This window comes from Trichechus manatus, unplaced genomic scaffold (assembly GCF_000243295.1).
Source record: "Trichechus manatus latirostris isolate Lorelei unplaced genomic scaffold, TriManLat1.0 scaffold00085, whole genome shotgun sequence".
Taxonomy (NCBI): Eukaryota; Metazoa; Chordata; class Mammalia; order Sirenia; family Trichechidae; genus Trichechus; species Trichechus manatus.
In genome coordinates, this window is record NW_004444021.1 from 6,736,543 (window position 1) to 6,747,593 (window position 11,051).

The 11,051-nt window shown below is 38.4% G+C and overlaps 1 pseudogene; it reads left to right on the forward strand.

Moving 5' to 3' along the window:
• LOC101356137 (CXADR-like membrane protein) overlaps positions 1–5,836 on the forward strand; it is a 38,593-nt pseudogene extending 32,757 nt beyond the window's left edge.
• The last annotated feature ends 5,215 nt before the right edge of the window (positions 5,837–11,051 follow it).

Here is an 11,051-nt window from a genome sequence, read left to right on the forward strand (position 1 = left end):
ATAACACCGTTTATAAAGACAATGTTCTATGTTCTACATTGGAGAGTAGCGTCTGGGGTCTTAAAAGCCTGTGAGCAGCCATCTAAAATACTCCACTGGTCTCATCCCTTCGGGAGCAAAGGAGAATGAAGAGAACAGGATACAAGGAAAAGATTAGTCTGAAGGACTAATGGACCACAGTTACCAAGACCTCCACCAGACTGAGTCCAGTACAGCTAGATGGTGCCTGGCTACAACCACTGACTGCTCTGACTGGGATCACAACAGAGGATTCTAGACAGAGCTGGAGAAGGATGTAGAACAAAATTCTAACACACACAAAAAAGACCAGATTTACTGACCTGAAGGAGACTGGAGAAACCCCGAGCGTATGGCTCCCAGACACCCTTTTAGCTCAGTGGTGAAGTCACTTCCGAGGTTCACCTTTCAGCCAGGGACTGGACAGCCTCATAAAACAAAACGGGACTAATGAGACACAGCAGTCCAGGGACAAGGGCAAGAAGGCAGAAGGGGACAGGAAAGCCGTGATAGGGAACCCAAGGTTGAGTAAGAATAGTGTTGATGTGTTGTGAGGTTATTAACCATTGTCATAGGGCAACATGTGTAGTAACTGTTTAATGAGAAACTATTCTGTTCTGTAAACCTTCATCTTAAAGTGAGAATAGCAGCACAATTGGAAGAGCATAGTTGATGTCACTGAATTGTGCATGTAGAAATTTTTGAAATGGTGTATCTTTGGCTACGTATATTTTCACCAAAAAAAAAAAAGTCGAGAAGGGAGAGGGTTGACACGTCTTGGGGTTGTTAACCAATGTCATAAAACAATATGTGTACTACAGTTTAATGAGAAACTATTTGTTCTGTAAACCTTCACCTGAAGTACAATAAAAATATATATATATATGTAAGACGACTTTTGCCAATTCAACACTTTTCAGGTGTACAATTTAGTGATATCAATTATGTTAATCATGCTGTACAACCATTGCTCATAACCTTTGCCAAATTTCCTATCACCATGAACAGAAACTCACTGCTTCCTACACCATGACTCCCCCTTCCCCCTTTTGCACCTGCTCACCACCAATAAAATTTGTCTCTATACATTCAAAAAAGAAAAAAAGACTTCAGTGAGATATATTCTTATATCCCCTAGATTTTCCCAATAATAGTAGGAAGTTAGTCACTTTTTATTCTGTGTTCACATTTGCAAAAGCAAATGGTGCAAAAGTAATGATGGGTAAAACTGCTGTCACCTTAGAATGAATCAAAGCAATGATGATAAAGTATGCTAGTAGTTTAACAAATAAAGATTTTAAAAAGCTAGTTTACACTTAAGAATATCCTAAATGGGGCAGTAAAAATTAACAGTTATTTAATATCTCTACCCTTAAGTACACATCTTTTTAGTATTCTCTGTAATAGCATGGGAAGTATGCATAAAGCTCTTGTGCTGGATATAGAACTATAATGGTTGTTTAGAGGAAAAGACCATGTATGATAGTTTGAGTTTTGAGCTTAACCAGCTATTTATTTCATGGGACACAATTTTTATTTGAAATAATAACCAACAGACAAACCATGGTTACTTAGTCTTTGGTACTTGTCAGGTATTTTCTTTATATGATCAAAGTGAGCCTGTCTTATTAAGGAAAACAACTGACAGTATTTGTTGCCAATGATGAAATTAAAGCCCTGGAGCAAAAAATTCGGACTTTGGATAACTTATATCTATCACTATACACTTGAAAGCATCCAAATTCTTATAGACTTGTGTGATGAGATCAGTAACAAAAGTGACTGTTTGATTTGTATTATGAAATATGTCAACATTTGGAAGAGCTGCATAATATGGTGAACCAATGTTTTCCAAATAGCAAATGGATAATGTTACAAAAGAACACCTAGGTGAAGTATACTTAAAAAATAAGATATCCTAGTAGATTTAATATAAGAAAGTATGAAAATTTAATTGATATGGCTGCATTTTCCACACTGCAACTATTATTTAATATATTATCACTTGTTAAACTTCAATAAGTAGCAAACAAGAATATCCCCATATATGTAAAAACATATGGGGGCTATAAAAATATAAGAATACCCCCATATATCTAAAAATATATGAGGGTTATATAAATATAAAATATTCATATAAAAACATAAAGGTTATTAAAATAATCCTCCTTTTTCCAGTTACATATTTGTGTGAGTTTGGGTTTTCTTCACATACTTCAACCAAAATGTTATATTGTAAAATGTCGGCTGCAGAAGAAGACATGAGAAATCAGCTGTCTTCTTTTAAGGAAGATGCTAAAGAGATTTGTAAAAATGCCATTCTTCTCACAAAGTTTTTTTGTTTTGAAAAACATAGTTATTTTTACAAAATATAAGCAATTAATGAGACGATTGCTTTAATAAATTTTATGTTGCTGTGTAATAAGTGTATACTATTTTTGAATTAATTATTTTTGAATTAATTAATAGTCTAACATTTTTTCACTTTCTATTACAGTAAATATTGATAGATATTTCCATGAATAAACAAAATCTCTTTGGGATTCTTAATAATTTTTAAGTATGAAAACAGTTTTGAGACCAAAACATTTGAGAACATAGATAGATAGACAGACAGATAGATAGACGATAGAAAAATAGGGATATTGATTTAAAGTTATATACGAACAGGAAGATGTATCAGAATTCAGTAGAGACCATGGGAAAAAAATGTGAATGAGAATAAACTTGGGGAAAGTAGAATGAGAATGACCAAATTATGTCTTTAAAAACTCCAGAAAGTGATTAAGAAAGAATATGGGAAGGAGAGTCCATGACATTCCAAAATACAATGTTTGAGAATTTATGGACTTCCTAGAGTTAAAAGACATATACATTTTTATATTCAGGAAATAAATAGATCTTTCCACATAAATAATAATTTTAAAAAAATGACACTGAAGACACATTGTAATGAAACTACAATATACCAACAACAAAGCGAGAATTTAAAACCTTGCCAAGAGAAAATTACTTACAAAGGGCATTTACAAGACAGCAGAAGAATTCAAAAAAGCAACAATGGAAACCAAACACGATTCTAGAAAATAAATGGCCATCTGAAATTGAATATTCAACTAACTCTCCTTAAAATATGAAAGTGAAAATAATATATTTGAGATAAACAAAAAATCAGAGAGTTTAGCATTTAAACAATTTCACAAAGGTTATCTTAAGAATAAAGGTCCTAGAATAAAGGTCTGAGAAGCACAGAGAAGTACTGAGGGGAAAAAAAAAAAGTAAATATACGAGTAAATCTAAACAGAACACTATAAACCAACAATAATAGTGTCTAGTCTGTGGGGTTAAAAAGACAAGATGACATTGAAATATTGAACACTAATAACAAATAACTGGGAGTGTGTAGATTGGAGCAAATCATTTTAAGTGTTCCTTTTGGTTGGTGCTGAAATTTTGCTTAGCTTTAAACTTTAGGTATACATGCTAGATTTTTAAAAATTATAAATAAGTTAAGTCTGTAACAGATACTACCTGTTACAGGCTAGAACTACTTTATAGGGTTTTTTAGGCTGTAATCTTTATGAGAACAGATGGCCAAGTCATTCTTCTGTAGATCCATGGAGTGGGTTTGAACTGTCAGCCTTCAGGTTAGCAGCCAAGCACTTAACTGTTGTGCCATCGAGACTCATTCATAGATGAGTACACCATTAAAAACTTCCACTAGCTTTATATCCCACTCTTCTTAACCCAGCATCTTCAGTTTCCACTCTCATTTACTCTCTCCTAGCTTTTGCCTGCACTTGTTACTCAGGTCCTACAACTCCTTAGGTATAACATCTCATTCATCCCTTACAGACACAGCACTTCCCCAGTTGGCTTATGCTGAGATTTGGCCCTACATATGGGTCTGATGTTTAGGAAGGGAAGTAAGAGCAGACCCTGGGGAGGGAAAGCATTGTCTTATAAAACTTCTGCCATATGGAGGCATTAGAATAATCTTGAAGTAAAAGGAATTTTATTTCGGGGGACCTCATACCATCAAGAAAGCAGTGCCAGGAGCACAATGTGTCCTTTGGACCCGGGGTCCCTGCCCAGAGAAGCTCCTAGTCCGGGGGAACATTGATGAGAAAGCTGACACAGAACGAAAGACTTCCCCTTGAGCTGATGCCCTGAATTTGTACTTTTAGCCTACTTTACTGTAAGGAAACCTTTGTTAAAACCATCCACTCGCGGTATTTCTGTTAGAGCAGCACTAGATGACTAAGACAGAATTTGGTACCGAGAGAGTGGGGTGCTGCTCTAACAGATACCTAAAATGTGGAAGCAGTTTTGAAACTGTGAATGGAAAGAGGAGTGGCAGTGGCAGAGAACCAACAGCAGCAGAACCAGGAGACCAGTGCCAAGATGGTGCTGGAGCTGACCTAGGGAGCGAGAGAGCTGACTGCCTGTGCGCAGGAGGCTTCCTGGCAGAGTGGGGTGCCTCTGGGCATTTACTGGTGGAGCTACTGAGTTTTGGAACACTTGCCGCAGAAGGGCAGATGCAGGCGGGAGGCCCAAGGGCCAAGAGGCCATAGGAAGCAGAAGCTGAAGAGACAAGGAACACATGAGACGAGCTGCCTTAGTCTCAAAAGGTGATCTGTTACTCCAGTCGTCATGTCTACAATAACTTGGCTGAGGAACAGAAGGACTGAGTAGCTTTTGCTTCCAATTTCCTGGCCTCTGAAGCCCAGTGATGAGGGCTGGTACACCTGCAAGGTGAAGAATTCAGGACGCTATGTGTGGAGCCATGTCATCTTAAAAGTCTTAGTGAAACCATCCATACCCAAGTGTGAGTTGGAAGGAGAGCTGACAGAAAGACGTGACCTGACTTTGCAGTGTGAGTCATCCTCTGGCACAAAGCCCATTGTGTATTACTGGCGACGAATCTGAGAGAAAGAGGGAAAGGATGAATATCTACCTCCCAAATCGAGGATTGACTACAACCACCCTGGCCGCGTTCTGCTGCAGAACCTCACCATGTCCTCCTCTGGCCTCTACCAGCACACAGCAGGCAATGAGGCTGGGAAGGAAAGCTGTGTGGTGCGAGTGACTGTGCAGTATGTGCAAAGCATCGGCATGGTTGCAGGAGCAGTGACAGGCATGGTGGCTGGAGCCCTGCTGATTTTCCTCTTGGTGTGCCTGCTCATCCGAAGGAAAGACAAAAAGAGATATGAGGAGGCAGACAGACCTAATGAAATTCGAGAAGATGCTGAAGCCCCAAAAGCCCACCTAGTGAAACCTAGCTCCTCTTCCTCAGGCTCCCGGAGCTCATGCTCTGGTTCCTCCTCCACTCACTCCACAGCAAATAGTGCCTCACGCAGCCAGCGGACGCTGTCAACTGAAGCAGCACCTCAGCCACGGCTGGCCACCCAAGCATACAGCCAAGAGCGGCCAGAGAGGAGAGGTTCTGAACCAAAGAAAGTCCACCATGCTACCCTGACCAAAGCAGAAACCATGCCCAGCATGATCCCCAGCTAAAGCAGAGCCTCCCAAACTGTCTGAATTACAGTGGACGTGACTTCCAGAGGGAGTCAAGATCTTAGGACTCTTCTAGTCATCGGAGCCCAGTCACCAGCCACACAACCCCCTAGAACCAGGTGCGAGGTCATTTAAATAGCAGTGAGCACTGCATGAAATGGATTCAACTGAGCACTTTCCTTATACGACACCAAACAAGCAAAAAGATTTAAGTGGATCACCTCCAAAAAGGCATCTCATTGTGCCTTTAGATCAGAGCTGGGAAAAACAAGCATCCAAATGTATTTGTTGACCAGATCCTGTAGTGAGAAGGTTGGGAAACAGGAAGTGAACGCATTTAAAACTTCTCACCTGGAATGTCTTGTATCAATGCTTTGATTCACGTTGTCAAGAAGAAATGGGATATTGTTTGTAAATTTTCTATGCATTTCTGCAAACTTATTGGATTATTGTGATTATTCAGAGTCAAGCGTAACCCACAGCCTTATACTACACCTGTGTGCACCAGGTACTAGGCTTACCACTTCTGAAAAACTCCATAAAAGATAACACGTCTCTTCCATTCTGACTTGACTTCGTGTGCCATAAGATTTGGATATTAATTTCAAAAGAAGTTGAAATAGCGGGAGATAGGGAAGATTGAGTTTCTCCCATTCTATCCACTACTAACCTTCCTATGTATATTGAATGCTAAAATGAGAACTAAAAAATGAGACCAAAATGTGTACAAGGGACTGTGAAGAAGAAGAACATTACATCTTAATGATCTTCAGAGGATCACTGACAAATAGCAGAAATATATACTGGAACAATTGTGGATTTTCCCTCAAATCAAATGTCTCTAAGGACTTCCCTGCTGGATATCTCTGGAAGAAGAAAACATTCTCTGCATTGTCATTTAACAACGTCCTTAGAAAGAAATCTAGAGATAAAGAGATCTTTTAGGGATGCTGAAAGATCACCTGACATACCATTATAGTCTCTTCTTTCTGAGAAGACATGAAACCGGAATCTCAAGACTGATTGAAATAGAATAGACCTGTTTCTTAATATGTCAAGGAGAGGCATAAAGACATTTAGCATTGTACCATACTTTGAGCTTATTCTATTTCTTTCATTTTAGAAAAATGATGTGAACCTGCCACTTTTGATTTTAGGCCTTAAATTATCAAAAAGATCAGGGATTGCCAACATTTCCTGATGGCATTGCACGTATATGTCATAATCAGTCTTCTCCCAAGAGGTTGAGATAGAAATTCAGTATTTTCACAGCATCAGCCTCCAAGGAAGTCTAGCTCTGAACTGGAAGGAAGGGGAACTAACATTAAGTGTAAAGATGTTTTAAGGACTAGTGGGTGGCAAGGGTGGGCTGGGCGGTGCCTGTTAGCATTTTAGTTGTCAGCATTTTGGAAAGAATTAGCAGAAATAATTCACCAGGGTAGCTATCTGAAGAGCTGATTCATGGGGGAAGAAGGGCGTCTAAAAAATAAAAAGAAAGCAGCCTTCAATACAATACCTTGCCTTTTTAATAATTTTGACCACTCTGCTATCTATGGTATGGATGCTGGACCTGAAATAGCTCTTTAAGGACTCTAGCTCAAATGTCAATTATAACATAGGCAGAGCAAAACTTTTCTTATTAAAAGGGCAGCAGGCTAGAGGAAAGAGTAATGCTGAATATGGTAAAGAAAGTATTGCTTTTGAAATGGAAATCAGATGCTAAAGGGAAAAGGCTGATCTGGGATTATGCCCTCTCTGATTTTTCATTCTTACATTTAATTCTCAAACTAGTGCCCTCACACAATGTAAATGTATTTCCTTCTAAGATCCTTTAAAAAATAGGGTTTTACTCTTGGGTGTAAATTTTAATCAGAATGTTATCTTCCACCAAAAAAGGTGGGAAATAAGAGACATTGAGGATGAAATGGAAAGAATGCTTACTATTAGAGGGCTGGCATATTTGGGAGAAAGATGCAGCAGTCTGCTTCCGTAAAGATTTGTTTGCAGCCTTAGAAAGCCTATAGACCGTTCTACTCTATCCTACAGGGTCACTGTAAGTTGGAATTGACTTGACGGCAGTGGGTTTGGTTTTTGGTTTTGGGCATGTCTGGAAAGGTTCTTTTATTAACACTGCCTCATTGTAAGATATAAAACCCCTTACTCTGACTACAGTTTTAGTCTTCTGGTAGTGTGTTATCCGAGAAATATAATCCTACTGCTGTGTCATTCTGAGAATTCTCATTCCTAGAGTACCTGAGACAAAAAAAAGTACACTATGGAGGCTGCAGCTGTATCCTCATTAGCAATTGGCTCTTATCATTACTTGCTACCTTTGCACATAAGGTTTCCTGCCTATGCCTTTGAAAGTTATACTCAGTCCCCTCTGCATGAAAAGGAAGTATAAAGATATTAGTTATTAGAAGACTAAAATACCAATTGAATAACCAGATTAATTTTCAAATCCATTTACACTGGAAATCTACAACAAATTCCAAGACGGATTACTTTCTAAGAGCTGAGAAACTCTAAGGAACAGAAGTGTCTGAGAGAGAAAGTGCTGAGAGCTCAGCAATGATACTGCACTTCTCTTTGAGTAAGGTGTTTCGGTTCACATAATGCAGGCCCTGTGCTCAAGAAAAAGTTAGAGACATTATTGGTTTCAAATTATATCCTATTGACTTTGCAAGTCAAAAAAACTTCCTTCTTTAATATGGAACAAACCAAAAAAGAGAATAAAGTAAATGGCAGAGGAAAAAATTTTGTAGAGAGAAGATGCAGATGGAATGATGTGGATGTTGAGAGGATAACCATTTCAATAAAATACATAACTCAACTTAAAAAAAAAAAAGGAATTTTATTTTAAACAAGAGGAATTAGGCTCCTTCTCTAGCCCCAGAAGATTCATAGAAAGCAAGGTGTTGAAGACCTCAGATGGTCCCATTTAAAGTCTCGGGGTTGTAGTCCTTTCCTTTTCAGGTCCTGATGGTTATCTCTGTCTGCCCTCAGGATGCAAAAGATGAGTCTCTCAATGCTCCCAAGAAGGTTTTTCATTTTTGTAGTTCACAATAATTGATGATAGTTAGATCTGTGTGCGTCCAATTCCACAATCCTTATAGTCAGCAATTTCCTCTGTACTTATCAAATACCAGAGACTTTGCATAAGGTAGCACATCCCCTTCCTCCACATATGTGTCAACTCACCACAGATGAAAGTTCTAGCAATTGCCATGCTACTGCATGCCAGGGACTATCAACAATCCTCCTACCATCAGTGTTGAGACCCCTGGTTCAGTCGTCATTGGCTGTCCCCAGGGCATAATCTCTGCAGCAAGGGGAATCTGTAGGAGCACAGAAATCATAACTTCTGGGTCAATGTAATCTCCACTAGGTCAAAAGGAAGTGAAAGGGAAAATTTTGAGTTTTTAGCAGTCTACATTTACAGCAGCTGGAGAAAAATTGCACTGGCCCGTCATAGAAAATCTGGATGGGGCTCCAACAGTATCTGCTACAGGCTTAATGCTTTGTAATGCTTACAGTGTTTCGTAAAGAGTTAAGAGCTTAATATCCTCTGAATCATTGTTAGCCTGTTCTACTTCCCTATTTCTATACACTAACATTGATACCATATGGGGAAAAAAAAAAAAACCTATTTTCCTCAATTTGACAACTACATTTCACAGTTAATATCTAAAAAGAACACTATTTTCTCCTAATATGTTATTGTGCCCCTGTTACCATGAACATGGTTTTCTTGCTCACATTTTTGTCCTGTTATTTATGTCCCGCCTCCTTTGTGTCTGGAATGCTCTTTTTATTCCTCTTTCCCCCACCCCTTTTTCTTTTAATCTGAGCCCAATCCAATCTCTGTAGAAAGTAAAATATCCTCCTAAAAGCCCTCCCTTTACACTCAACCCTACAGTGAAATTTCCTTCTCCTCATATATCTGAGAATAATTTTGTCATTACCACTCCTTTAGATCTTATCACAGGGTGACTTGTATTACACCAATTTTTTGCATATATTTCATCTAGAAACTAGACTAAGTTCCTTGAATCAAGGGGATAATTTTTTATATATTCTCAGAATTAAATTATGTTCTACCTATGAAGGCACTATGTAAAAGTTTCAAAGACAAGAAACAAGGCTATTAAGTTTTTGTGTCCCCAGTATATACCACAGGCCCAGCCACGTAGACCAAAAAACCAAACTTGTTGCCATTAAGTCGATTCTGACTTATAGTGACCCTATAGGACAAAGTAGAACTTCCCCAGAGGGTTTCCAAGGAGCAGCTGGCAGATTCGAACTGCCGACCTTTTGGTTAGCAGTCAATTCTTAACCACTGTGCCACCAGGGCTCCAGGAACATAGAAACCCTCAATAAATATTTGCGTATTGAATAAATAAATTAAGAATAAATCTATTTCTGATAATTAGCACTTATCCTGGCATGTATGCATGTCTGCCTGTGTGTGTTTATAAGTGTCAGTACAAGTACACAAATTTGATAACTTGATTTCTATTTGGAAATATTTTCTTTAATGGCAGATATGTTTTATTTTTGTTTTTTTCTAAATTTACTTACTCTACTTTAAACAACTATGAGAAAAGTAGCTCTTTTATTCCATTATGAGCCACATGGTGATGAGCATGCTTGATTTTATTTCTCTATTTCTTAAAACCACAGACCTACAGATGAGTTTGAATCAGATCCAAAACTTGTAGGTACTTGAAAGCACATGGGGGCAGGCTGCAGTCTGTTGGGAATTCTGTAACCACAGGCACATGACAGCTAGAAATTAGATTTTGATGGAAAGAATTGAACCACGTCTTTGTTTGAATGAATTTACTGACTCTTGTTTACCAAATAACTCTTGAGTTAAAATTCTTAAGAAAATATTGGTGAATATCAACCACAATCATGTATTTCTTTTCTTTCTTGTACGAGGGTAAGTCAAAAAATATTGCTACAAAATCATAGAAACTTTTATTAAACAACAACAATATCAAAATGTGAAGCTATTCTTTTTCCGCATATCCTCCAACTAGGTCTATACACTTCTGAAGGCAGTGTTTCCATCCCTCTAACCTTTCCCCGAAGAATTCTGCGCTCTTCAGATTTATACCACGTCAAAACAGCAGTTTAGGCCTCCTCAAGGGACCCAAATAGTCTTCCTTTTAAATGTTCTTTAAGTTTTGGGAACAAAAAGAAGTCTGAAAGGGCAAAATCAGAGCTGTAGGGTGAATGAAGTAAGATCTCTCAATGTAATTCTTGTCGGACAGCCCTTGCTACCCTCAAAGAATGAGCAGGTGCATTGTTGTGAAGGAAAAAAATTCCTTGGCACAACTTACCTGGCCTTTTTCTCACCACTGCAATTTTCAATTTCTTACAACTTCCTCGTTACAAGCCCTCATGATTGTCCTGTGTCCTTCAAGAATATCTATCAAGATTATTCATTGCCGTCCAGTTGATTCCGACTCACAGCTACCCTACAGGACAGGGTAGAACTACCCCATAGG